The sequence below is a fragment of the Coffea arabica genome, chromosome 11e (assembly GCF_036785885.1).
Source record: "Coffea arabica cultivar ET-39 chromosome 11e, Coffea Arabica ET-39 HiFi, whole genome shotgun sequence".
NCBI classification, from domain to species: Eukaryota; Viridiplantae; Streptophyta; class Magnoliopsida; order Gentianales; family Rubiaceae; genus Coffea; species Coffea arabica.
In genome coordinates this window covers 40,467,234-40,494,098 of record NC_092331.1, presented here as the reverse complement: position 1 = coordinate 40,494,098, position 26,865 = coordinate 40,467,234, and the positions used below count along the sequence as shown (strand labels likewise).

General features: G+C 39.2%; 21 non-coding genes across 21 annotated transcripts; all 21 read left to right on the top strand.

The window, feature by feature from the left end:
- The first annotated feature begins 1,048 nt into the window (after window positions 1-1,048).
- Window positions 1,049-1,167, top strand: LOC140028457 (5S ribosomal RNA). The gene has a single exon (XR_011832360.1). It is a non-coding gene; the product is annotated as a 5S ribosomal RNA (ribosomal RNA).
- A 1,124-nt stretch (window positions 1,168-2,291) lies between these two features.
- LOC140030643 (5S ribosomal RNA) lies at window positions 2,292-2,410 on the top strand. The gene has a single exon (XR_011834558.1). It is a non-coding gene; the product is annotated as a 5S ribosomal RNA (ribosomal RNA).
- Window positions 2,411-3,535: 1,125 nt separating this feature from the next.
- On the top strand, window positions 3,536-3,654 carry LOC140028455 (5S ribosomal RNA). Its single transcript, XR_011832358.1, has one exon. It is a non-coding gene; the product is annotated as a 5S ribosomal RNA (ribosomal RNA).
- A 1,135-nt stretch (window positions 3,655-4,789) lies between these two features.
- Window positions 4,790-4,908, top strand: LOC140028454 (5S ribosomal RNA). Its single transcript, XR_011832357.1, has one exon. It is a non-coding gene; the product is annotated as a 5S ribosomal RNA (ribosomal RNA).
- Window positions 4,909-6,033: 1,125 nt separating this feature from the next.
- LOC140028453 (5S ribosomal RNA) lies at window positions 6,034-6,152 on the top strand. Its single transcript, XR_011832356.1, has one exon. It is a non-coding gene; the product is annotated as a 5S ribosomal RNA (ribosomal RNA).
- A 1,125-nt stretch (window positions 6,153-7,277) lies between these two features.
- Window positions 7,278-7,396, top strand: LOC140030868 (5S ribosomal RNA). Its single transcript, XR_011834787.1, has one exon. It is a non-coding gene; the product is annotated as a 5S ribosomal RNA (ribosomal RNA).
- A 1,124-nt stretch (window positions 7,397-8,520) lies between these two features.
- Window positions 8,521-8,639, top strand: LOC140028452 (5S ribosomal RNA). Its single transcript, XR_011832355.1, has one exon. It is a non-coding gene; the product is annotated as a 5S ribosomal RNA (ribosomal RNA).
- Window positions 8,640-9,763: 1,124 nt separating this feature from the next.
- Window positions 9,764-9,882, top strand: LOC140030867 (5S ribosomal RNA). The gene has a single exon (XR_011834786.1). It is a non-coding gene; the product is annotated as a 5S ribosomal RNA (ribosomal RNA).
- Window positions 9,883-11,006: 1,124 nt separating this feature from the next.
- On the top strand, window positions 11,007-11,125 carry LOC140028451 (5S ribosomal RNA). Its single transcript, XR_011832354.1, has one exon. It is a non-coding gene; the product is annotated as a 5S ribosomal RNA (ribosomal RNA).
- Window positions 11,126-12,250: 1,125 nt separating this feature from the next.
- On the top strand, window positions 12,251-12,369 carry LOC140030689 (5S ribosomal RNA). Its single transcript, XR_011834608.1, has one exon. It is a non-coding gene; the product is annotated as a 5S ribosomal RNA (ribosomal RNA).
- A 1,125-nt stretch (window positions 12,370-13,494) lies between these two features.
- LOC140030777 (5S ribosomal RNA) lies at window positions 13,495-13,613 on the top strand. Its single transcript, XR_011834696.1, has one exon. It is a non-coding gene; the product is annotated as a 5S ribosomal RNA (ribosomal RNA).
- Window positions 13,614-14,736: 1,123 nt separating this feature from the next.
- On the top strand, window positions 14,737-14,855 carry LOC140028449 (5S ribosomal RNA). The gene has a single exon (XR_011832352.1). It is a non-coding gene; the product is annotated as a 5S ribosomal RNA (ribosomal RNA).
- A 1,125-nt stretch (window positions 14,856-15,980) lies between these two features.
- On the top strand, window positions 15,981-16,099 carry LOC140028448 (5S ribosomal RNA). Its single transcript, XR_011832351.1, has one exon. It is a non-coding gene; the product is annotated as a 5S ribosomal RNA (ribosomal RNA).
- A 1,124-nt stretch (window positions 16,100-17,223) lies between these two features.
- On the top strand, window positions 17,224-17,342 carry LOC140030007 (5S ribosomal RNA). The gene has a single exon (XR_011833921.1). It is a non-coding gene; the product is annotated as a 5S ribosomal RNA (ribosomal RNA).
- Window positions 17,343-18,477: 1,135 nt separating this feature from the next.
- LOC140030005 (5S ribosomal RNA) lies at window positions 18,478-18,596 on the top strand. The gene has a single exon (XR_011833919.1). It is a non-coding gene; the product is annotated as a 5S ribosomal RNA (ribosomal RNA).
- A 1,135-nt stretch (window positions 18,597-19,731) lies between these two features.
- LOC140028447 (5S ribosomal RNA) lies at window positions 19,732-19,850 on the top strand. The gene has a single exon (XR_011832350.1). It is a non-coding gene; the product is annotated as a 5S ribosomal RNA (ribosomal RNA).
- A 1,125-nt stretch (window positions 19,851-20,975) lies between these two features.
- LOC140030004 (5S ribosomal RNA) lies at window positions 20,976-21,094 on the top strand. Its single transcript, XR_011833918.1, has one exon. It is a non-coding gene; the product is annotated as a 5S ribosomal RNA (ribosomal RNA).
- Window positions 21,095-22,229: 1,135 nt separating this feature from the next.
- LOC140030349 (5S ribosomal RNA) lies at window positions 22,230-22,348 on the top strand. Its single transcript, XR_011834264.1, has one exon. It is a non-coding gene; the product is annotated as a 5S ribosomal RNA (ribosomal RNA).
- A 1,135-nt stretch (window positions 22,349-23,483) lies between these two features.
- LOC140031566 (5S ribosomal RNA) lies at window positions 23,484-23,602 on the top strand. Its single transcript, XR_011835487.1, has one exon. It is a non-coding gene; the product is annotated as a 5S ribosomal RNA (ribosomal RNA).
- A 1,135-nt stretch (window positions 23,603-24,737) lies between these two features.
- Window positions 24,738-24,856, top strand: LOC140028446 (5S ribosomal RNA). Its single transcript, XR_011832349.1, has one exon. It is a non-coding gene; the product is annotated as a 5S ribosomal RNA (ribosomal RNA).
- Window positions 24,857-25,981: 1,125 nt separating this feature from the next.
- Window positions 25,982-26,100, top strand: LOC140028445 (5S ribosomal RNA). The gene has a single exon (XR_011832348.1). It is a non-coding gene; the product is annotated as a 5S ribosomal RNA (ribosomal RNA).
- Window positions 26,101-26,865: the final 765 nt, after the last annotated feature.

Genomic DNA, 26,865 nt, shown 5'->3' with positions numbered 1-26,865 from the left:
TTAATAGTTTGCTTCTTGTCGAAGCGTGAAGGAGGATCTGAAGGCGCGAGACAAATCAGGAACGGTACGGCTCGATCAAAGCCCGGATCGTCGCTCAAATTTGTCGGCGCAAATGTATCACCGCAACTAGGGGTGGCAATTTTCGACACGACCTGAAAACACGACACGAACCTAACACGAAATTAATGGGTTTGGGTTGAGGTTTCGGGAATTCGGGTCAGAATCGGGTTGGACCCGATGAACCCGAAAAGAAAACCGGTCGATTTCGGGTCAACCCGTGGTGACCTGATATGACCCGTTTACGAATTAAAAATAATTTAATAAACATAAAAATAATTTTATCTAACTAAACTAAGTTATTCTTTTTTTCAAAGGCATTAATTACTTAATCCTAAACGAATTTATTTAATTTGTGTGAAGTTGAAATTATTATACTTGGACAAATAATATATTATATTATTTTTCACTTTTGTATTGTTTTAATTTATTTTATATTTTGCTTGGGATAAAACACTTTTACGGTGTTTAATTTATTTTAGATTTGATTTGGAATCATTTATTTAAATTTTTATTACTTGATTATGTAATTAGTTTTGTGAGAAATTGATTTTATTAGAAATTACAGTGATAAATTAATAAATTAAAATTAAGTTTCGGGTCATTTCGGGTCGACCCGCCGCCCCGTAAACCTGAAATTTTCGGGTTCGGGTCAGCATACCTGACCCGTCACGGGTTGGCGGGTCGGGGTTCGGGTCAACAGATTTTCTGGCGGGTCTGTTGACCCGAACCCGACCCGCCAACCTGATTTGGACCCGAATTGCCACCCCTAACTGCAAGCGTGAAGGATTGATTTCATGATAATTTAGAGTTGCGGGATGAGGGAAAAAAACAGGGTGCAAATCAATAACAAAAAAAAATATAAAGTAAATAAATAAAAGGATAAGAGGAAAATGCTTGAATTGACGCTTAAAATGAATTTCGGTCTAGAAAAGCCACACTGCTTCGCAGGACGGGGTAGTTTAAAAGAATAAAGCGAAAGGAACATGGCGGGTGCGATCATACCAGCACTAATGCACCGGATCCCATCAGAACTCCGAAGTTAAGCGTGCTTGGGCGAGAGTAGTACTAGGATGGGTGACCCCCTGGGAAGTCCTCGTGTTGCACCCCTCTCTTTTTTGTTTCGAAATCCAAATTTCCTATTCGTTCTTTATCCCGTAGTAATTTAGCTCCGTCAGAACGATTGCTTAATATTTTGCTTCTTGTTGAAGCGTGAAGGAGGATCTGAAGGCGCGAGACAAATCAGGAACGGTACGGCTCGATCAAAGCCCGGATCGTCGTTCAAATTTGTCGGCGCAAATGTATCACCGCAACTAGGGGTGGCAATTTTCGACACGACCTGAAAACACGACACGAACCTAACACGAAATTAATAGGTTTGGGTTGAGGTTTCGGGAATTCGGGTTGGACCCGATGAACCCGAAAAGAAAACCGGTCGATTTCGGGTCAACCCGTGGTGACCTGATATGACCCGATATGACCCGTTTACGAATTAAAAATAATTTAATAAACATAAAAATAATTTTATCTAACTAAACTAAGTTATTCTTTTTTTCAAAGGCATTAATTACTTAATCCTAAACGAATTTATTTAATTTGTGTGAAGTTGAAATTATTATACTTGGACAAATAATATATTATATTATTTTTCACTTTTGTATTGTTTTAATTTATTTTATATTTTGCTTGGGATAAAACACTTTTACGGTGTTTAATTTATTTTAGATTTGATTTGGAATCATTTATTTAAATTTTTATTACTTGATTATGTAATTAGTTTTGTGAGAAATTGATTTTATTAGAAATTACAGTGATAAATTAATAAATTAAAATTAAGTTTCGGTTCATTTCGGGTCGACCCGCCGCCCCGTAAACCTGAAATTTTCGGGTTCGGGTCAGCATACCTGACCCGTCACGGGTTGGCGGGTCGGGGTTCGGGTCAACAGATTTTCTGGCGGGTCTGTTGACCCGAACCCGACCCGCCAACCTGATTTGGACCCGAATTGCCACCCCTAACTGCAAGCGTGAAGGATTGATTTCATGATAATTTAGAGTTGCGGGATGAGGGAAAAAAACAGGGTGCAAATCAATAACAAAAAAAAATATAAAGTAAATAAATAAAAGGATAAAAGGAAAATGCTTGAATTGACGCTTAAAATGAATTTCGGTCTAGAAAAGCCACACTGCTTCGCAGGACGGGGTAGTTTAAAAGAATAAAGCGAAAGGAACATGGCGGGTGCGATCATACCAGCACTAATGCACCGGATCCCATCAGAACTCCGAAGTTAAGCGTGCTTGGGCGAGAGTAGTACTAGGATGGGTGACCCCCTGGGAAGTCCTCGTGTTGCACCTCTCTCTTTTTTGTTTCGAAATCCAAATTTCCTATTCGTTCTTTATCCTGTAGTAATTTAGCTCCGTCGGAACGATTGCTTAATATTTTGCTTCTTGTCGAAGCGTGAAGGAGGATCTGAAGGCGCGAGACAAATCAGGAACGGTACGGCTCGATCAAAGCCCGGATCGTCGCTCAAATTTGTCGGCGCAAATGTATCACCGCAACTAGGGGTGGCAATTTTCGACACGACCTGAAAACACGACACGAACCTAACACGAAATTAATGGGTTTGGGTTGAGGTTTCGGGAATTCGGGTCAGAATCGGGTTGGACCCGATGAACCCGAAAAGAAAACCGGTCGATTTCGGGTCAACCCGTGGTGACCTGATATGACCCGTTTACGAATTAAAAATAATTTAATAAACATAAAAATAATTTTATCTAACTAAACTAAGTTATTCTTTTTTTCAAAGGCATTAATTACTTAATCCTAAACGAATTTATTTAATTTGTGTGAAGTTGAAATTATTATACTTGGACAAATAATATATTATATTATTTTTCACTTTTGTATTGTTTTAATTTATTTTATATTTTGCTTGGGATAAAACACTTTTACGGTGTTTAATTTATTTTAGATTTGATTTGGAATCATTTATTTAAATTTTTATTACTTGATTATGTAATTAGTTTTGTGAGAAATTGATTTTATTAGAAATTACAGTGATAAATTAATAAATTAAAATTAAGTTTCGGGTCATTTCGGGTCGACCCGCCGCCCCGTAAACCTGAAATTTTCGGGTTCGGGTCAGCATACCTGACCCGTCACGGGTTGGCGGGTCGGGGTTCGGGTCAACAGATTTTCTGGCGGGTCTGTTGACCCGAACCCGACCCGCCAACCTGATTTGGACCCGAATTGCCACCCCTAACTGCAAGCGTGAAGGATTGATTTCATGATAATTTAGAGTTGCGGGATGAGGGAAAAAAACAGGGTGCAAATCAATAACAAAAAAAAATATAAAGTAAATAAATAAAAGGATAAGTGGAAAATGCTTGAATTGACGCTTAAAATGAATTTCGGTCTAGAAAAGCCACACTGCTTCGCAGGACGGGGTAGTTTAAAAGAATAAAGCGAAAGGAACATGGCGGGTGCGATCATACCAGCACTAATGCACCGGATCCCATCAGAACTCCGAAGTTAAGCGTGCTTGGGCGAGAGTAGTACTAGGATGGGTGACCCCCTGGGAAGTCCTCGTGTTGCACCCCTCTCTTTTTTGTTTCGAAATCCAAATTTCCTATTCGTTCTTTATCCTGTAGTAATTTAGCTCCGTCGGAACGATTGCTTAATATTTTGCTTCTTGTCGAAGCGTGAAGGAGGATCTGAAGGCGCGAGACAAATCAGGAACGGTACGGCTCGATCAAAGCCCGGATCGTCGCTCAAATTTGTCGGCGCAAATGTATCACCGCAACTAGGGGTGGCAATTTTCGACACGACCTGAAAACACGACACGAACCTAACACGAAATTAATGGGTTTGGGTTGAGGTTTCGGGAATTCGGGTCAGAATCGGGTTGGACCCGATGAACCCGAAAAGAAAACCGGTCGATTTCGGGTCAACCCGTGGTGACCTGATATGACCCGATATGACCCGTTTACGAATTAAAAATAATTTAATAAACATAAAAATAATTTTATCTAACTAAACTAAGTTATTCTTTTTTTCAAAGGCATTAATTACTTAATCCTAAACGAATTTATTTAATTTGTGTGAAGTTGAAATTATTATACTTGGACAAATAATATATTATATTATTTTTCACTTTTGTATTGTTTTAATTTATTTTATATTTTGCTTGGGATAAAACACTTTTACGGTGTTTAATTTATTTTAGATTTGATTTGGAATCATTTATTTAAATTTTTATTACTTGATTATGTAATTAGTTTTGTGAGAAATTGATTTTATCAGAAATTACAGTGATAAATTAATAAATTAAAATTAAGTTTCGGGTCATTTCGGGTCGACCCGCCGCCCCGTAAACCTGAAATTTTCGGGTTCGGGTCAGCATACCTGACCCGTCACGGGTTGGCGGGTCGGGGTTCGGGTCAACAGATTTTCTGGCGGGTCTGTTGACCCGAACCCGACCCGCCAACCTGATTTGGACCCGAATTGCCACCCCTAACTGCAAGCGTGAAGGATTGATTTCATGATAATTTAGAGTTGCGGGATGAGGGAAAAAAACAGGGTGCAAATCAATAACAAAAAAAAATATAAAGTAAATAAATAAAAGGATAAGAGGAAAATGCTTGAATTGACGCTTAAAATGAATTTCGGTCTAGAAAAGCCACACTGCTTCGCAGGACGGGGTAGTTTAAAAGAATAAAGCGAAAGGAACATGGCGGGTGCGATCATACCAGCACTAATGCACCGGATCCCATCAGAACTCCGAAGTTAAGCGTGCTTGGGCGAGAGTAGTACTAGGATGGGTGACCCCCTGGGAAGTCCTCGTGTTGCACCCCTCTCTTTTTTGTTTCGAAATCCAAATTTCCTATTCGTTCTTTATCCTGTAGTAATTTAGCTCCGTCGGAACGATTGCTTAATAGTTTGCTTCTTGTCGAAGCGTGAAGGAGGATCTGAAGGCGCGAGACAAATCAGGAACGGTACGGCTCGATCAAAGCCCGGATCGTCGCTCAAATTTGTCGGCGCAAATGTATCACCGCAACTAGGGGTGGCAATTTTCGACACGACCTGAAAACACGACACGAACCTAACACGAAATTAATGGGTTTGGGTTGAGGTTTCGGGAATTCGGGTCAGAATCGGGTTGGACCCGATGAACCCGAAAAGAAAACCGGTCGATTTCGGGTCAACCCGTGGTGACCTGATATGACCCGTTTACGAATTAAAAATAATTTAATAAACATAAAAATAATTTTATCTAACTAAACTAAGTTATTCTTTTTTTCAAAGGCATTAATTACTTAATCCTAAACGAATTTATTTAATTTGTGTGAAGTTGAAATTATTATACTTGGACAAATAATATATTATATTATTTTTCACTTTTGTATTGTTTTAATTTATTTTATATTTTGCTTGGGATAAAACACTTTTACGGTGTTTAATTTATTTTAGATTTGATTTGGAATCATTTATTTAAATTTTTATTACTTGATTATGTAATTAGTTTTGTGAGAAATTGATTTTATTAGAAATTACAGTGATAAATTAATAAATTAAAATTAAGTTTCGGGTCATTTCGGGTCGACCCGCCGCCCCGTAAACCTGAAATTTTCGGGTTCGGGTCAGCATACCTGACCCGTCACGGGTTGGCGGGTCGGGGTTCGGGTCAACAGATTTTCTGGCGGGTCTGTTGACCCGAACCCGACCCGCCAACCTGATTTGGACCCGAATTGCCACCCCTAACTGCAAGCGTGAAGGATTGATTTCATGATAATTTAGAGTTGCGGGATGAGGGAAAAAAACAGGGTGCAAATCAATAACAAAAAAAAATATAAAGTAAATAAATAAAAGGATAAGAGGAAAATGCTTGAATTGACGCTTAAAATGAATTTCGGTCTAGAAAAGCCACACTGCTTCGCAGGACGGGGTAGTTTAAAAGAATAAAGCGAAAGGAACATGGCGGGTGCGATCATACCAGCACTAATGCACCGGATCCCATCAGAACTCCGAAGTTAAGCGTGCTTGGGCGAGAGTAGTACTAGGATGGGTGACCCCCTGGGAAGTCCTCGTGTTGCACCCCTCTCTTTTTTGTTTCGAAATCCAAATTTCCTATTCGTTCTTTATCCTGTAGTAATTTAGCTCCGTCGGAACGATTGCTTAATATTTTGCTTCTTGTCGAAGCGTGAAGGAGGATCTGAAGGCGCGAGACAAATCAGGAACGGTACGGCTCGATCAAAGCCCGGATCGTCGCTCAAATTTGTCGGCGCAAATGTATCACCGCAACTAGGGGTGGCAATTTTCGACACGACCTGAAAACACGACACGAACCTAACACGAAATTAATGGGTTTGGGTTGAGGTTTCGGGAATTCGGGTCAGAATCGGGTTGGACCCGATGAACCCGAAAAGAAAACCGGTCGATTTCGGGTCAACCCGTGGTGACCTGATATGACCCGTTTACGAATTAAAAATAATTTAATAAACATAAAAATAATTTTATCTAACTAAACTAAGTTATTCTTTTTTTCAAAGGCATTAATTACTTAATCCTAAACGAATTTATTTAATTTGTGTGAAGTTGAAATTATTATACTTGGACAAATAATATATTATATTATTTTTCACTTTTGTATTGTTTTAATTTATTTTATATTTTGCTTGGGATAAAACACTTTTACGGTGTTTAATTTATTTTAGATTTGATTTGGAATCATTTATTTAAATTTTTATTACTTGATTATGTAATTAGTTTTGTGAGAAATTGATTTTATTAGAAATTACAGTGATAAATTAATAAATTAAAATTAAGTTTCGGGTCATTTCGGGTCGACCCGCCGCCCCGTAAACCTGAAATTTTCGGGTTCGGGTCAGCATACCTGACCCGTCACGGGTTGGCGGGTCGGGGTTCGGGTCAACAGATTTTCTGGCGGGTCTGTTGACCCGAACCCGACCCGCCAACCTGATTTGGACCCGAATTGCCACCCCTAACTGCAAGCGTGAAGGATTGATTTCATGATAATTTAGAGTTGCGGGATGAGGGAAAAAAACAGGGTGCAAATCAATAACAAAAAAAAATATAAAGTAAATAAATAAAAGGATAAGAGGAAAATGCTTGAATTGACGCTTAAAATGAATTTCGGTCTAGAAAAGCCACACTGCTTCGCAGGACGGGGTAGTTTAAAAGAATAAAGCGAAAGGAACATGGCGGGTGCGATCATACCAGCATTAATGCACTGGATCCCATCAGAACTCCGAAGTTAAGCGTGCTTGGGCGAGAGTAGTACTAGGATGGGTGACCCCCTGGGAAGTCCTCGTGTTGCACCCCTTTCTTTTTTGTTTCGAAATCCAAATTTCCTATTCGTTCTTTATCCTGTAGTAATTTAGCTCCGTCGGAACGATTGCTTAATATTTTGCTTCTTGTCGAAGCGTGAAGGAGGATCTGAAGGCGCGAGACAAATCAGGAACGGTACGGCTCGATCAAAGCCCGGATCGTCGCTCAAATTTGTCGGCGCAAATGTATCACCGCAACTAGGGGTGGCAATTTTCGACACGACCTGAAAACACGACACGAACCTAACACGAAATTAATGGGTTTGGGTTGAGGTTTCGGGAATTCGGGTTGGACCCGATGAACCCGAAAAGAAAACCGGTCGATTTCGGGTCAACCCGTGGTGACCTGATATGACCCGATATGACCCGTTTACGAATTAAAAATAATTTAATAAACATAAAAATAATTTTATCTAACTAAACTAAGTTATTCTTTTTTTCAAAGGCATTAATTACTTAATCCTAAACGAATTTATTTAATTTGTGTGAAGTTGAAATTATTATACTTGGACAAATAATATATTATATTATTTTTCACTTTTGTATTGTTTTAATTTATATTATATTTTGCTTGGGATAAAACACTTTTACGGTGTTTAATTTATTTTAGATTTGATTTGGAATCATTTATTTAAATTTTTATTACTTGATTATGTAATTATTTTTGTGAGAAATTGATTTTATTAGAAATTACAGTGATAAATTAATAAATTAAAATTAAGTTTCGGGTCATTTCGGGTCGACCCGCCGCCCCGTAAACCTGAAATTTTCGGGTTCGGGTCAGCATACCTGACCCGTCACGGGTTGGCGGGTCGGGGTTCGGGTCAACAGATTTTCTGGCGGGTCTGTTGACCCGAACCCGACCCGCCAACCTGATTTGGACCCGAATTGCCACCCCTAACTGCAAGCGTGAAGGATTGATTTCATGATAATTTAGAGTTGCGGGATGAGGGAAAAAAACAGGGTGCAAATCAATAACAAAAAAAAATATAAAGTAAATAAATAAAAGGATAAGAGGAAAATGCTTGAATTGACGCTTAAAATGAATTTCGGTCTAGAAAAGCCACACTGCTTCGCAGGACGGGGTAGTTTAAAAGAATAGAGCGAAAGGAACATGGCGGGTGCGATCATACCAGCACTAATGCACCGGATCCCATCAGAACTCCGAAGTTAAGCGTGCTTGGGCGAGAGTAGTACTAGGATGGGTGACCCCCTGGGAAGTCCTCGTGTTGCACCCCTCTCTTTTTTGTTTCGAAATCCAAATTTCCTATTCGTTCTTTATCCTGTAGTAATTTAGCTCCGTCGGAACGATTGCTTAATAGTTTGCTTCTTGTCGAAGCGTGAAGGAGGATCTGAAGGCGCGAGACAAATCAGGAACGGTACGGCTCGATCAAAGCCCGGATCGTCGCTCAAATTTGTCGGCGCAAATGTATCACCGCAACTAGGGGTGGCAATTTTCGACACGACCTGAAAACACGACACGAACCTAACACGAAATTAATGGGTTTGGGTTGAGGTTTCGGGAATTCGGGTTGGACCCGATGAACCCGAAAAGAAAACCGGTCGATTTCGGGTCAACCCGTGGTGACCTGATATGACCCGATATGACCCGTTTACGAATTAAAAATAATTTAATAAACATAAAAATAATTTTATCTAACTAAACTAAGTTATTCTTTTTTTCAAAGGCATTAATTACTTAATCCTAAACGAATTTATTTAATTTGTGTGAAGTTGAAATTATTATACTTGGACAAATAATATATTATATTATTTTTCACTTTTGTATTGTTTTAATTTATTTTATATTTTGCTTGGGATAAAACACTTTTACGGTGTTTAATTTATTTTAGATTTGATTTGGAATCATTTATTTAAATTTTTATTACTTGATTATGTAATTATTTTTGTGAGAAATTGATTTTATTAGAAATTACAGTGATAAATTAATAAATTAAAATTAAGTTTCGGGTCATTTCGGGTCGACCCGCCGCCCCGTAAACCTGAAATTTTCGGGTTCGGATCAGCATACCTGACCCGTCACGGGTTGGCGGGTCGGGGTTCGGGTCAACAGATTTTCTGGCGGGTCTGTTGACCCGAACCCGACCCGCCAACCTGATTTGGACCCGAATTGCCACCCCTAACTGCAAGCGTGAAGGATTGATTTCATGATAATTTAGAGTTGCGGGATGAGGGAAAAAAACAGGGTGCAAATCAATAACAAAAAAATATATAAAGTAAATAAATAAAAGGATAAGAGGAAAATGCTTGAATTGACGCTTAAAATGAATTTCGGTCTAGAAAAGCCACACTGCTTCGCAGGACGGGGTAATTTAAAAGAATAAAGCGAAAGGAACATGGCGGGTGCGATCATACCAGCATTAATGCACTGGATCCCATCAGAACTCCGAAGTTAAGCGTGCTTGGGCGAGAGTAGTACTAGGATGGGTGACCCCCTGGGAAGTCCTCGTGTTGCACCCCTTTCTTTTTTGTTTCGAAATCCAAATTTCCTATTCGTTCTTTATCCTGTAGTAATTTAGCTCCGTCGGAACGATTGCTTAATATTTTGCTTCTTGTCGAAGCGTGAAGGAGGATCTGAAGGCGCGAGACAAATCAGGAACGGTACGGCTCGATCAAAGCCCGGATCGTCGCTCAAATTTGTCGGCGCAAATGTATCACCGCAACTAGGGGTGGCAATTTTCGACACGACCTGAAAACACGACACGAACCTAACACGAAATTAATGGGTTTGGGTTGAGGTTTCGGGAATTCGGGTTGGACCCGATGAACCCGAAAAGAAAACCGGTCGATTTCGGGTCAACCCGTGGTGACCTGATATGACCCGATATGACCCGTTTACGAATTAAAAATAATTTAATAAACATAAAAATAATTTTATCTAACTAAACTAAGTTATTCTTTTTTTCAAAGGCATTAATTACTTAATCCTAAACGAATTTATTTAATTTGTGTGAAGTTGAAATTATTATACTTGGACAAATAATATATTATATTATTTTTCACTTTTGTATTGTTTTAATTTATTTTATATTTTGCTTGGGATAAAACACTTTTACGGTGTTTAATTTATTTTAGATTTGATTTGGAATCATTTATTTAAATTTTTATTACTTGATTATGTAATTAGTTTTGTGAGAAATTGATTTTATCAGAAATTACAGTGATAAATTAATAAATTAAAATTAAGTTTCGGGTCATTTCGGGTCGACCCGCCGCCCCGTAAACCTGAAATTTTCGGGTTCGGGTCAGGATACCTGACCCGTCACGGGTTGGCGGGTCGGGGTTCGGGTCAACAGATTTTCTGGCGGGTCTGTTGACCCGAACCCGACCCGCCAACCTGATTTGGACCCGAATTGCCACCCCTAACTGCAAGCGTGAAGGATTGATTTCATGATAATTTAGAGTTGCGGGATGAGGGAAAAAAACAGGGTGCAAATCAATAACAAAAAAAAATATAAAGTAAATAAATAAAAGGATAAGAGGAAAATGCTTGAATTGACGCTTAAAATGAATTTCGGTCTAGAAAAGCCACACTGCTTCGCAGGACGGGGTAGTTTAAAAGAATAAAGCGAAAGGAACATGGCGGGTGCGATCATACCAGCACTAATGCACCGGATCCCATCAGAACTCCGAAGTTAAGCGTGCTTGGGCGAGAGTAGTACTAGGATGGGTGACCCCCTGGGAAGTCCTCGTGTTGCACCCCTCTCTTTTTTGTTTCGAAATCCAAATTTCCTATTCGTTCTTTATCCTGTAGTAATTTAGCTCCGTCGGAACGATTGCTTAATAGTTTGCTTCTTGTCGAAGCGTGAAGGAGGATCTGAAGGCGCGAGACAAATCAGGAACGGTACGGCTCGATCAAAGCCCGGATCGTCGCTCAAATTTGTCGGCGCAAATGTATCACCGCAACTAGGGGTGGCAATTTTCGACACGACCTGAAAACACGACACGAACCTAACACGAAATTAATGGGTTTGGGTTGAGGTTTCGGGAATTCGGGTCAGAATCGGGTTGGACCCGATGAACCCGAAAAGAAAACCGGTCGATTTCGGGTCAACCCGTGGTGACCTGATATGACCCGTTTACGAATTAAAAATAATTTAATAAACAAAAAAATTATTTTATCTAACTAAACTAAGTTATTCTTTTTTTCAAAGGCATTAATTACTTAATCCTAAACGAATTTATTTAATTTGTGTGAAGTTGAAATTATTATACTTGGACAAATAATATATTATATTATTTTTCACTTTTGTATTGTTTTAATTTATTTTATATTTTGCTTGGGATAAAACACTTTTACGGTGTTTAATTTATTTTAGATTTGATTTGGAATCATTTATTTAAATTTTTATTACTTGATTATGTAATTAGTTTTGTGAGAAATTGATTTTATTAGAAATTACAGTGATAAAGTAATAAATTAAAATTAAGTTTCGGGTCATTTCGGGTCGACCCGCCGCCCCGTAAACCTGAAATTTTCGGGTTCGGGTCAGCATACCTGACCCGTCACGGGTTGGCGGGTCGGGGTTCGGGTCAACAGATTTTCTGGCGGGTCTGTTGACCCGAACCCGACCCGCCAACCTGATTTGGACCCGAATTGCCACCCCTAACTGCAAGCGTGAAGGATTGATTTCATGATAATTTAGAGTTGCGGGATGAGGGAAAAAAACAGGGTGCAAATCAATAACAAAAAAAAATATAAAGTAAATAAATAAAAGGATAAGAGGAAAATGCTTGAATTGACGCTTAAAATGAATTTCGGTCTAGAAAAGCAACACTGCTTCGCAGGACGGGGTAGTTTAAAAGAATAAAGCGAAAGGAACATGGCGGGTGCGATCATACCAGCATTAATGCACCGGATCCCATCAGAACTCCGAAGTTAAGCGTGCTTGGGCGAGAGTAGTACTAGGATGGGTGACCCCCTGGGAAGTCCTCGTGTTGCACCCTTTTCTTTTTTGTTTCGAAATCCAAATTTCCTATTCGTTCTTTATCCTGTAGTAATTTAGCTCCGTCGGAACGATTGCTTAATATTTTGCTTCTTGTCGAAGCGTGAAGGAGGATCTGAAGGCGCGAGACAAATCAGGAACGGTACGGCTCGATCAAAGCCCGGATCGTCGCTCAAATTTGTCGGCGCAAATGTATCACCGCAACTAGGGGTGGCAATTTTCGACACGACCTGAAAACACGACACGAACCTAACACGAAATTAATGGGTTTGGGTTGAGGTTTCGGGAATTCGGGTCAGAATCGGGTTGGACCCGATGAACCCGAAAAGAAAACCGGTCGATTTCGGGTCAACCCGTGGTGACCTGATATGACCCGTTTACGAATTAAAAATAATTTAATAAATATAAAAATAATTTTATCTAACTAAACTAAGTTATTCTTTTTTTCAAAGGCATTAATTACTTAATCCTAAACGAATTTATTTAATTTGTGTGAAGTTGAAATTATTATACTTGGACAAATAATATATTATATTATTTTTCACTTTTGTATTGTTTTAATTTATTTTATATTTTGCTTGGGATAAAACACTTTTACGGTGTTTAATTTATTTTAGATTTGATTTGGAATCATTTATTTAAATTTTTATTACTTGATTATGTAATTAGTTTTGTGAGAAATTGATTTTATTAGAAATTACAGTGATAAATTAATAAATTAAAATTAAGTTTCGGGTCATTTCGGGTCGACCCGCCGCCCCGTAAACCTGAAATTTTCGGGTTCGGGTCAGCATACCTGACCCGTCACGGGTTGGCGGGTCGGGGTTCGGGTCAACAGATTTTCTGGCGGGTCTGTTGACCCGAACCCGACCCGCCAACCTGATTTGGACCCGAATTGCCACCCCTAACTGCAAGCGTGAAGGATTGATTTCATGATAATTTAGAGTTGCGGGATGAGGGAAAAAAACAGGGTGCAAATCAATAACAAAAAAAAATATAAAGTAAATAAATAAAAGGATAAGAGGAAAATGCTTGAATTGACGCTTAAAATGAATTTCGGTCTAGAAAAGCCACACTGCTTCGCAGGACGGGGTAGTTTAAAAGAATAAAGCGAAAGGAACATGGCGGGTGCGATCATACCAGCATTAATGCACTGGATCCCATCAGAACTCCGAAGTTAAGCGTGCTTGGGCGAGAGTAGTACTAGGATGGGTGACCTCCTGGGAAGTCCTCGTGTTGCACCCCTCTCTTTTTTGTTTCGAAATCCAAATTTCCTATTCGTTCTTTATCCTGTAGTAATTTAGCTCCGTCGGAACGATTGCTTAATATTTTGCTTCTTGTCGAAGCGTGAAGGAGGATCTGAAGGCGCGAGACAAATCAGGAACGGTACGGCTCGATCAAAGCCCGGATCGTCGCTCAAATTTGTCGGCGCAAATGTATCACCGCAACTAGGGGTGGCAATTTTCGACACGACCTGAAAACACGACACGAACCTAACACGAAATTAATGGGTTTGGGTTGAGGTTTCGGGAATTCGGGTTGGACCCGATGAACCCGAAAAGAAAACCGGTCGATTTCGGGTCAACCCGTGGTGACCTGATATGACCCGATATGACCCGTTTACGAATTAAAAATAATTTAATAAACATAAAAATAATTTATCTAACTAAACTAAGTTATTCTTTTTTTCAAAGGCATTAATTACTTAATCCTAAACGAATTTATTTAATTTGTGTGAAGTTGAAATTATTATACTTGGACAAATAATATATTATATTATTTTTCACTTTTGTATTGTTTTAATTTATTTTATATTTTGCTTGGGATAAAACACTTTTACGGTGTTTAATTTATTTTAGATTTGATTTGGAATCATTTATTTAAATTTTTATTACTTGATTATGTAATTAGTTTTGTGAGAAATTGATTTTATTAGAAATTACAGTGATAAATTAATAAATTAAAATTAAGTTTCGGGTCATTTCGGGTCGACCCGCCGCCCCGTAAACCTGAAATTTTCGGGTTCGGGTCAGCATACCTGACCCGTCACGGGTTGGCGGGTCGGGGTTCGGGTCAACAGATTTTCTGGCGGGTCTGTTGACCCGAACCCGACCCGCCAACCTGATTTGGACCCGAATTGCCACCCCTAACTGCAAGCGTGAAGGATTGATTTCATGATAATTTAGAGTTGCGGGATGAGGGAAAAAAACAGGGTGCAAATCAATAACAAAAAAAAATATAAAGTAAATAAATAAAAGGATAAGAGGAAAATGCTTGAATTGACGCTTAAAATGAATTTCGGTCTAGAAAAGCCACACTGCTTCGCAGGACGGGGTAGTTTAAAAGAATAAAGCGAAAGGAACATGGCGGGTGCGATCATACCAGCACTAATGCACCGGATCCCATCAGAACTCCGAAGTTAAGCGTGCTTGGGCGAGAGTAGTACTAGGATGGGTGACCCCCTGGGAAGTCCTCGTGTTGCACCCCTCTCTTTTTTGTTTCGAAATCCAAATTTCCTATTCGTTCTTTATCCTGTAGTAATTTAGCTCCGTCGGAACGATTGCTTAATAGTTTGCTTCTTGTCGAAGCGTGAAGGAGGATCTGAAGGCGCGAGACAAATCAGGAACGGTACGGCTCGATCAAAGCCCGGATCGTCGCTCAAATTTGTCGGCGCAAATGTATCACCGCAACTAGGGGTGGCAATTTTCGACACGACCTGAAAACACGACACGAACCTAACACGAAATTAATGGGTTTGGGTTGAGGTTTCGGGAATTCGGGTCAGAATCGGGTTGGACCCGATGAACCCGAAAAGAAAACCGGTCGATTTCGGGTCAACCCGTGGTGACCTGATATGACCCGTTTACGAATTAAAAATAATTTAATAAACATAAAAATAATTTTATCTAACTAAACTAAGTTATTCTTTTTTTCAAAGGCATTAATTACTTAATCCTAAACGAATTTATTTAATTTGTGTGAAGTTGAAATTATTATACTTGGACAAATAATATATTATATTATTTTTCACTTTTGTATTGTTTTAATTTATTTTATATTTTGCTTGGGATAAAACACTTTTACGGTGTTTAATTTATTTTAGATTTGATTTGGAATCATTTATTTAAATTTTTATTACTTGATTATGTAATTAGTTTTGTGAGAAATTGATTTTATTAGAAATTACAGTGATAAATTAATAAATTAAAATTAAGTTTCGGGTCATTTCGGGTCGACCCGCCGCCCCGTAAACCTGAAATTTTCGGGTTCGGGTCAGCATACCTGACCCGTCACGGGTTGGCGGGTCGGGGTTCGGGTCAACAGATTTTCTGGCGGGTCTGTTGACCCGAACCCGACCCGCCAACCTGATTTGGACCCGAATTGCCACCCCTAACTGCAAGCGTGAAGGATTGATTTCATGATAATTTAGAGTTGCGGGATGAGGGAAAAAAACAGGGTGCAAATCAATAACAAAAAAAAATATAAAGTAAATAAATAAAAGGATAAGAGGAAAATGCTTGAATTGACGCTTAAAATGAATTTCGGTCTAGAAAAGCCACACTGCTTCGCAGGACGGGGTAGTTTAAAAGAATAAAGCGAAAGGAACATGGCGGGTGCGATCATACCAGCACTAATGCACCGGATCCCATCAGAACTCCGAAGTTAAGCGTGCTTGGGCGAGAGTAGTACTAGGATGGGTGACCCCCTGGGAAGTCCTCGTGTTGCACCCCTCTCTTTTTTGTTTCGAAATCCAAATTTCCTATTCGTTCTTTATCCTGTAGTAATTTAGCTCCGTCGGAACGATTGCTTAATATTTTGCTTCTTGTCGAAGCGTGAAGGAGGATCTGAAGGCGCGAGACAAATCAGGAACGGTACGGCTCGATCAAAGCCCGGATCGTCGCTCAAATTTGTCGGCGCAAATGTATCACCGCAACTAGGGGTGGCAATTTTCGACACGACCTGAAAACACGACACGAACCTAACACGAAATTAATGGGTTTGGGTTGAGGTTTCGGGAATTCGGGTCAGAATCGGGTTGGACCCGATGAACCCGAAAAGAAAACCGGTCGATTTCGGGTCAACCCGTGGTGACCTGATATGACCCGTTTACGAATTAAAAATAATTTAATAAACATAAAATAATTTTATCTAACTAAACTAAGTTATTCTTTTTTTCAAAGGCATTAATTACTTAATCCTAAACGAATTTATTTAATTTGTGTGAAGTTGAAATTATTATACTTGGACAAATAATATATTATATTATTTTTCACTTTTGTATTGTTTTAATTTATTTTATATTTTGCTTGGGATAAAACACTTTTACGGTGTTTAATTTATTTTAGATTTGATTTGGAATCATTTATTTAAATTTTTATTACTTGATTATGTAATTAGTTTTGTGAGAAATTGATTTTATCAGAAATTACAGTGATAAATTAATAAATTAAAATTAAGTTTCGGGTCATTTCGGGTCGACCCGCCGCCCCGTAAACCTGAAATTTTCGGGTTCGGGTCAGCATACCTGACCCGTCACGGGTTGGCGGGTCGAGGTTCGGGTCAACAGATTTTCTGGCGGGTCTGTTGACCCGAACCCGACCCGCCAACCTGATTTGGACCCGAATTGCCACCCCTAACTACAAGCGTGAAGGATTGATTTCATGATAATTTAGAGTTGCGGGATGAGGGAAAAAAACAGGGTGCAAATCAATAACAAAAAAAAATATAAAGTAAATAAATAAAAGGATAAGAGGAAAATGCTTGAATTGACGCTTAAAATGAATTTCGGTCTAGAAAAGCCACACTGCTTCGCAGGACGGGGTAGTTTAAAAGAATAAAGCGAAAGGAACATGGCGGGTGCGATCATACCAGCACTAATGCACCGGATCCCATCAGAACTCCGAAGTTAAGCGTGCTTGGGCGAGAGTAGTACTAGGATGGGTGACCCCCTGGGAAGTCCTCGTGTTGCATCCCTCTCTTTTTTGTTTCGAAATCCAAATTTCCTATTCGTTCTTTATCCTGTAGTAATTTAGCTCCGTCGGAACGATTGCTTAATATTTTGCTTCTTGTCGAAGCGTGAAGGAGGATCTGAAGGCGCGAGACAAATCAGGAACGGTACGGCTCGATCAAAGCCCGGATCGTCGCTCAAATTTGTCGGTGCAAATGTATCACCGCAACTAGGGGTGGCAATTTTCGACACGACCTGAAAACACGACACGAACCTAACACGAAATTAATGGGTTTGGGTTGAGGTTTCGGGAATTCGGGTCAGAATCGGGTTGGACCCGATGAACCCGAAAAGAAAACCGGTCGATTTCGGGTCAACCCGTGGTGACCTGATATGACCCGATATGACCCGTTTACGAATTAAAAATAATTTAATAAACATAAAAATAATTTTATCTAACTAAACTAAGTTATTCTTTTTTTCAAAGGCATTAATTACTTAATCCTAAACGAATTTATTTAATTTGTGTGAAGTTGAAATTATTATACTTGGACAAATAATATATTATATTATTTTTCACTTTTGTATTGTTTTAATTTATTTTATATTTTGCTTGGGATAAAACACTTTTACGGTGTTTAATTTATTTTAGATTTGATTTGGAATCATTTATTTAAATTTTTATTACTTGATTATGTAATTAGTTTTGTGAGAAATTGATTTTATTAGAAATTACAGTGATAAATTAATAAATTAAAATTAAGTTTCGGGTCATTTCGGGTCGACCCGCCGCCCCGTAAACCTGAAATTTTCGGGTTCGGGTCAGCATACCTGACCCGTCACGGGTTGGCGGGTCGGGGTTCGGGTCAACAGATTTTCTGGCGGGTCTGTTGACCCGAACCCGACCCGCCAACCTGATTTGGACCCGAATTGCCACCCCTAACTGCAAGCGTGAAGGATTGATTTCATGATAATTTAGAGTTGCGGGATGAGGGAAAAAAACAGGGTGCAAATCAATAACAAAAAAAAATATAAAGTAACTAAATAAAAGGATAAGAGGAAAATGCTTGAATTGACGCTTAAAATGAATTTCGGTCTAGAAAAGCCACACTGCTTCGCAGGACGGGGTAGTTTAAAAGAATAAAGCGAAAGGAACATGGCGGGTGCGATCATACCAGCACTAATGCACCGGATCCCATCAGAACTCCGAAGTTAAGCGTGCTTGGGCGAGAGTAGTACTAGGATGGGTGACCCCCTGGGAAGTCCTCGTGTTGCATCCCTCTCTTTTTTGTTTCGAAATCCAAATTTCCTATTCGTTCTTTATCCTGTAGTAATTTAGCTCCGTCGGAACGATTGCTTAATATTTTGCTTCTTGTCGAAGCGTGAAGGAGGATCTGAAGGCGCGAGACAAATCAGGAACGGTACGGCTCGATCAAAGCCCGGATCGTCGCTCAAATTTGTCGGTGCAAATGTATCACCGCAACTAGGGGTGGCAATTTTCGACACGACCTGAAAACACGACACGAACCTAACACGAAATTAATGGGTTTGGGTTGAGGTTTCGGGAATTCGGGTCAGAATCGGGTTGGACCCGATGAACCCGAAAAGAAAACCGGTCGATTTCGGGTCAACCCGTGGTGACCTGATATGACCCGATATGACCCGTTTACGAATTAAAAATAATTTAATAAACATAAAAATAATTTTATCTAACTAAACTAAGTTATTCTTTTTTTCAAAGGCATTAATTACTTAATCCTAAACGAATTTATTTAATTTGTGTGAAGTTGAAATTATTATACTTGGACAAATAATATATTATATTATTTTTCACTTTTGTATTGTTTTAATTTATTTTATATTTTGCTTGGGATAAAACACTTTTACGGTGTTTAATTTATTTTAGATTTGATTTGGAATCATTTATTTAAATTTTTATTACTTGATTATGTAATTAGTTTTGTGAGAAATTGATTTTATTAGAAATTACAGTGATAAATTAATAAATTAAAATTAAGTTTCGGGTCATTTCGGGTCGACCCGCCGCCCCGTAAACCTGAAATTTTCGGGTTCGGGTCAGCATACCTGACCCGTCACGGGTTGGCGGGTCGGGGTTCGGGTCAACAGATTTTCTGGCGGGTCTGTTGACCCGAACCCGACCCGCCAACCTGATTTGGACCCGAATTGCCACCCCTAACTGCAAGCGTGAAGGATTGATTTCATGATAATTTAGAGTTGCGGGATGAGGGAAAAAAACAGGGTGCAAATCAATAACAAAAAAAAATATAAAGTAACTAAATAAAAGGATAAGAGGAAAATGCTTGAATTGACGCTTAAAATGAATTTCGGTCTAGAAAAGCCACACTGCTTCGCAGGACGGGGTAGTTTAAAAGAATAAAGCGAAAGGAACATGGCGGGTGCGATCATACCAGCACTAATGCACCGGATCCCATCAGAACTCCGAAGTTAAGCGTGCTTGGGCGAGAGTAGTACTAGGATGGGTGACCCCCTGGGAAGTCCTCGTGTTGCACCCCTCTCTTTTTTGTTTCGAAATCCAAATTTCCTATTCGTTCTTTATCCTGTAGTAATTTAGCTCCGTCGGAACGATTGCTTAATATTTTGCTTCTTGTCGAAGCGTGAAGGAGGATCTGAAGGCGCGAGACAAATCAGGAACGGTACGGCTCGATCAAAGCCCGGATCGTCGCTCAAATTTGTCGGCGCAAATGTATCACCGCAACTAGGGGTGGCAATTTTCGACACGACCTGAAAACACGACACGAACCTAACACGAAATTAATGGGTTTGGGTTGAGGTTTCGGGAATTCGGGTCAGAATCGGGTTGGACCCGATGAACCCGAAAAGAAAACCGGTCGATTTCGGGTCAACCCGTGGTGACCTGATATGACCCGATATGACCCGTTTACGAATTAAAAATAATTTAATAAACATAAAAATAATTTTATCTAACTAAACTAAGTTATTCTTTTTTTCAAAGGCATTAATTACTTAATCCTAAACGAATTTATTTAATTTGTGTGAAGTTGAAATTATTATACTTGGACAAATAATATATTATATTATTTTTCACTTTTGTATTGTTTTAATTTATTTTATATTTTGCTTGGGATAAAACACTTTTACGGTGTTTAATTTATTTTAGATTTGATTTGGAATCATTTATTTAAATTTTTATTACTTGATTATGTAATTAGTTTTGTGAGAAATTGATTTTATTAGAAATTACAGTGATAAATTAATAAATTAAAATTAAGTTTCGGGTCGACCCGCCGCCCCGTAAACCTGAAATTTTCGGGTTCGGGTCAGCATACCTGACCCGTCACGGGTTGGCGGGTCGGGGTTCGGGTCAACAGATTTTCTGGCGGGTCTGTTGACCCGAACCCGACCCGCCAACCTGATTTGGACCCGAATTGCCACCCCTAACTGCAAGCGTGAAGGATTGATTTCATGATAATTTAGAGTTGCGGGATGAGGGAAAAAAACAGGGTGCAAATCAATAACAAAAAAAAATATAAAGTAAATAAATAAAAGGATAAGAGGAAAATGCTTGAATTGACGCTTAAAATGAATTTCGGTCTAGAAAAGCCACACTGCTTCGCAGGACGGGGTAGTTTAAAAGAATAAAGCGAAAGGAACATGGCGGGTGCGATCATACCAGCACTAATGCACCGGATCCCATCAGAACTCCGAAGTTAAGCGTGCTTGGGCGAGAGTAGTACTAGGATGGGTGACCCCCTGGGAAGTCCTCGTGTTGCATCCCTCTCTTTTTTGTTTCGAAATCCAAATTTCCTATTCGTTCTTTATCCTGTAGTAATTTAGCTCCGTCGGAACGATTGCTTAATATTTTGCTTCTTGTCGAAGCGTGAAGGAGGATCTGAAGGCGCGAGACAAATCAGGAACGGTACGGCTCGATCAAAGCCCGGATCGTCGCTCAAATTTGTCGGTGCAAATGTATCACCGCAACTAGGGGTGGCAATTTTCGACACGACCTGAAAACACGACACGAACCTAACACGAAATTAATGGGTTTGGGTTGAGGTTTCGGGAATTCGGGTCAGAATCGGGTTGGACTTGATGAACCCGAAAAGAAAACCGGTCGATTTCGGGTCAACCCGTGGTGACCTGATATGACCCGATATGACCCGTTTACGAATTAAAAATAATTTAATAAACATAAAAATAATTTTATCTAACTAAACTAAGTTATTCTTTTTTTCAAAGGCATTAATTACTTAATCCTAAACGAATTTATTTAATTTGTGTGAAGTTGAAATTATTATACTTGGACAAATAATATATTATATTATTTTTCACTTTTGTATTGTTTTAATTTATTTTATATTTTGCTTGGGATAAAACACTTTTACGGTGTTTAATTTATTTTAGATTTGATTTGGAATCATTTATTTAAATTTTTATTACTTGATTATGTAATTAGTTTTGTGAGAAATTGATTTTATTAGAAATTACAGTGATAAATTAATAAATTAAAATTAAGTTTCGGGTCATTTCGGGTCGACCCGCCGCCCCGTAAACCTGAAATTTTCGGGTTCGGGTCAGCATACCTGACCCGTCACGGGTTGGCGGGTCGGGGTTCGGGTCAACAGATTTTCTGGCGGGTCTGTTGACCCGAACCCGACCCGCCAACCTGATTTGGACCCGAATTGCCACCCCTAACTGCAAGCGTGAAGGATTGATTTCATGATAATTTAGAGTTGCGGGATGAGGGAAAAAAACAGGGTGCAAATCAATAACAAAAAAAAATATAAAGTAAATAAATAAAAGGATAAGAGGAAAATGCTTGAATTGACGCTTAAAATGAATTTCGGTCTAGAAAAGCCACACTGCTTCGCAGGACGGGGTAGTTTAAAAGAATAAAGCGAAAGGAACATGGCGGGTGCGATCATACCAGCATTAATGCACCGGATCCCATCAGAACTCCGAAGTTAAGCGTGCTTGGGCGAGAGTAGTACTAGGATGGGTGACCCCCTGGGAAGTCCTCGTGTTGCACCCCTTTCTTTTTTGTTTCGAAATCCAAATTTCCTATTCGTTCTTTATCCTGTAGTAATTTAGCTCCGTCGGAACGATTGCTTAATACTTTGCTTCTTGTCGAAGCGTGAAGGAGGATCTGAAGGCGCGAGACAAATCAGGAACGGTACGGCTCGATCAAAGCCCGGATCGTCGCTCAAATTTGTCGGCGCAAATGTATCACCGCAACTAGGGGTGGCAATTTTCGACACGACCTGAAAACACGATACGAACCTAACACGAAATTAATGGGTTTGGGTTGAGGTTTCGGGAATTCGGGTCAGAATCGGGTTGGACCCGATGAACCCGAAAAGAAAACCGGTCGATTTCGGGTCAACCCGTGGTGACCTGATATGACCCGATATGACCCGTTTACGAATTAAAAATAATTTAATAAACATAAAAATAATTTTATCTAACTAAACTAAGTTATTCTTTTTTTCAAAGGCATTAATTACTTAATCCTAAACGAATTTATTTAATTTGTGTGAAGTTGAAATTATTATACTTGGACAAATAATATATTATATTATTTTTCACTTTTGTATTGTTTTAATTTATTTTATATTTTGCTTGGGATAAAACACTTTTACGGTGTTTAATTTATTTTAGATTTGATTTGGAATCATTTATTTAAATTTTTATTACTTGATTATGTAATTAGTTTTGTGAGAAATTGATTTTATCAGAAATTACAGTGATAAATTAATAAATTAAAATTAAGTTTCGGGTCATTTCGGGTCGACCCGCCGCCCCGTAAACCTGAAATTTTCGGGTTCGGGTCAGCATACCTGACCCGTCACGGGTTGGCGGGTCGGGGTTCGGGTCAACAGATTTTCTGGCGGGTCTGTTGACCCGAACCCGACCCGCCAACCTGATTTGGACCCGAATTGCCACCCCTAACTGCAAGCGTGAAGGATTGATTTCATGATAATTTAGAGTTGCGGGATGAGGGAAAAAAACAGGGTGCAAATCAATAACAAAAAAAAATATAAAGTAAATAAATAAAAGGATAAGAGGAAAATGCTTGAATTGACGCTTAAAATGAATTTCGGTCTAGAAAAGCCACACTGCTTCGCAGGACGGGGTAGTTTAAAAGAATAAAGCGAAAGGAACATGGCGGGTGCGATCATACCAGCACTAATGCACCGGATCCCATCAGAACTCCGAAATTAAGCGTGCTTGGGCGAGAGTAGTACTAGGATGGGTAACCCCTTGGGAAGTCCTCGTGTTGCACCCCTCTCTTTTTTGTTTCGAAATCCAAATTTCCTATTCGTTCTTTATCCTGTAGTAATTTAGCTCCGTCGGAACGATTGCTTAATATTTTGCTTCTTGTCGAAGCGTGAAGGAGGATCTGAAGGCGCGAGACAAATCAGGAACGGTACGGCTCGATCAAAGCCCGGATCGTCGCTCAAATTTGTCGGCGCAAATGTATCACCGCAACTAGGGGTGGCAATTTTCGACACGACCTGAAAACACGACACGAACCTAACACGAAATTAATGGGTTTGGGTTGAGGTTTCGGGAATTCGGGTCAGAATCGGGTTGGACCCGATGAACCCGAAAAGAAAACCGGTCGATTTCGGGTCAACCCGTGGTGACCTGATATGACCCGATATGACCCGTTTACGAATTAAAAATAATTTAATAAACATAAAAATAATTTTATCTAACTAAACTAAGTTATTCTTTTTTTCAAAGGCATTAATTACTTAATCCTAAACGAATTTATTTAATTTGTGTGAAGTTGAAATTATTATACTTGGACAAATAATATATTATATTATTTTTCACTTTTGTATTGTTTTAATTTATTTTATATTTTGCTTGGGATAAAACACTTTTACGGTGTTTAATTTATTTTAGATTTGATTTGGAATCATTTATTTAAATTTTTATTACTTGATTATGTAATTAGTTTTGTGAGAAATTGATTTTATCAGAAATTACAGTGATAAATTAATAAATTAAAATTAAGTTTCGGGTCATTTCGGGTCGACCCGCCGCCCCGTAAACCTGAAATTTTCGGGTTCGGGTCAGCATACCTGACCCGTCACGGGTTGGCGGGTCGGGGTTCGGGTCAACAGATTTTCTGGCGGGTCTGTTGACCCGAACCCGACCCGCCAACCTGATTTGGACCCGAATTGCCACCCCTAACTGCAAGCGTGAAGGATTGATTTCATGATAATTTAGAGTTGCGGGATGAGGGAAAAAAACAGGGTGCAAATCAATAACAAAAAAAAATATAAAGTAAATAAATAAAAGGATAAGAGGAAAATGCTTGAATTGACGCTTAAAATGAATTTCGGTCTAGAAAAGCCACACTGCTTCGCAGGACGGGGTAGTTTAAAAGAATAAAGCGAAAGGAACATGGCGGGTGCGATCATACCAGCACTAATGCACCGGATCCCATCAGAACTCCGAAGTTAAGCGTGCTTGGGCGAGAGTAGTACTAGGATGGGTGACCCCCTGGGAAGTCCTCGTGTTGCACCCCTCTCTTTTTTGTTTCGAAATCCAAATTTCCTATTCGTTCTTTATCCTGTAGTAATTTAGCTCCATCGGAACGATTGCTTAATATTTTGCTTCTTGTCGAAGCGTGAAGGAGGATCTGAAGGCGCGAGACAAATCAGGAACGGTACGGCTCGATCAAAGCCCGGATCGTCGCTCAAATTTGTCGGCGCAAATGTATCACCGCAACTAGGGGTGGCAATTTTCGACACGACCTGAAAACACGACACGAACCTAACACGAAATTAATGGGTTTGGGTTGAGGTTTCGGGAATTCGGGTCAGAATCGGGTTGGACCCGATGAACCCGAAAAGAAAACCGGTCGATTTCGGGTCAACCCGTGGTGACCTGATATGACCCGTTTACGAATTAAAAATAATTTAATAAACATAAAAATAATTTTATCTAACTAAACTAAGTTATTCTTTTTTTCAAAGGCATTAATTACTTAATCCTAAACGAATTTATTTAATTTGTGTGAAGTTGAAATTATTATACTTGGACAAATAATATGTTATATTATTTTTCACTTTTGTATTGTTTTAATTTATTTTATATTTTGCTTGGGATAAAACACTTTTACGGTGTTTAATTTATTTTAGATTTGATTTGGAATCATTTATTTAAATTTTTATTACTTGATTATGTAATTAGTTTTGTGAGAAATTGATTTTATCAGAAATTACAGTGATAAATTAATAAATTAAAATTAAGTTTCGGGTCATTTCGGGTCGACCCGCCGCCCCGTAAACCTGAAATTTTCGGGTTCGGGTCAGCATACCTGACCCGTCACGGGTTGGCGGGTCGGGGTTCGGGTCAACAGATTTTCTGGCGGGTCTGTTGACCCGAACCCGACCCGCAAACCTGATTTGGACCCGAATTGCCACCCCTAACTGCAAGCGTGAAGGATTGATTTCATGATAATTTAGAGTTGAGGGATGAGGGAAAAAAACAGGGTGCAAATCAATAACAAAAAAAAATATAAAGTAAATAAATAAAAGGATAAGAGGAAAATGCTTGAATTGACGCTTAAAATGAATTTCGGTCTAGAAAAGCCACACTGCTTCGCAGGACGGGGTAGTTTAAAAGAATAAAGCGAAAGGAACATGGCGGGTGCGATCATACCAGCACTAATGCACCGGATCCCATCAGAACTCCGAAGTTAAGCGTGCTTGGGCGAGAGTAGTACTAGGATGGGTGACCCCCTGGGAAGTCCTCGTGTTGCACCCCTCTCTTTTTTGTTTCGAAATCCAAATTTCCTATTCGTTCTTTATCCTGTAGTAATTTAGCTCCGTCGGAACGATTGCTTAATAGTTTGCTTCTTGTCGAAGCGTGAAGGAGGATCTGAAGGCGCGAGACAAATCAGGAACGGTACGGCTCGATCAAAGCCCGGATCGTCGCTCAAATTTGTCGGCGCAAATGTATCACCGCAACTAGGGGTGGCAATTTTCGACACGACCTGAAAACACGACACGAACCTAACACGAAATTAATGGGTTTGGGTTGAGGTTTCGGGAATTCGGGTCAGAATCGGGTTGGACCCGATGAACCCGAAAAGAAAACCGGTCGATTTCGGGTCAACCCGTGGTGACCTGATATGACCCGTTTACGAATTAAAAATAATTTAATAAACATAAAAATAATTTTATCTAACTAAACTAAGTTATTCTTTTTTTCAAAGGCATTAATTACTTAATCCTAAACGAATTTATTTAATTTGTGTGAAGTTGAAATTATTATACTTGGACAAATAATATGTTATATTATTTTTCACTTTTGTATTGTTTTAATTTATTTTATATTTTGCTTGGGATAAAACACTTTTACGGTGTTTAATTTATTTTAGATTTGATTTGGAATCATTTATTTAAATTTTTATTACTTGATTATGTAATTAGTTTTGTGAGAAATTGATTTTATCAGAAATTACAGTGATAAATTAATAAATTAAAATTAAGTTTCGGGTCATTTCGGGTCGACCCGCCGCCCCGTAAA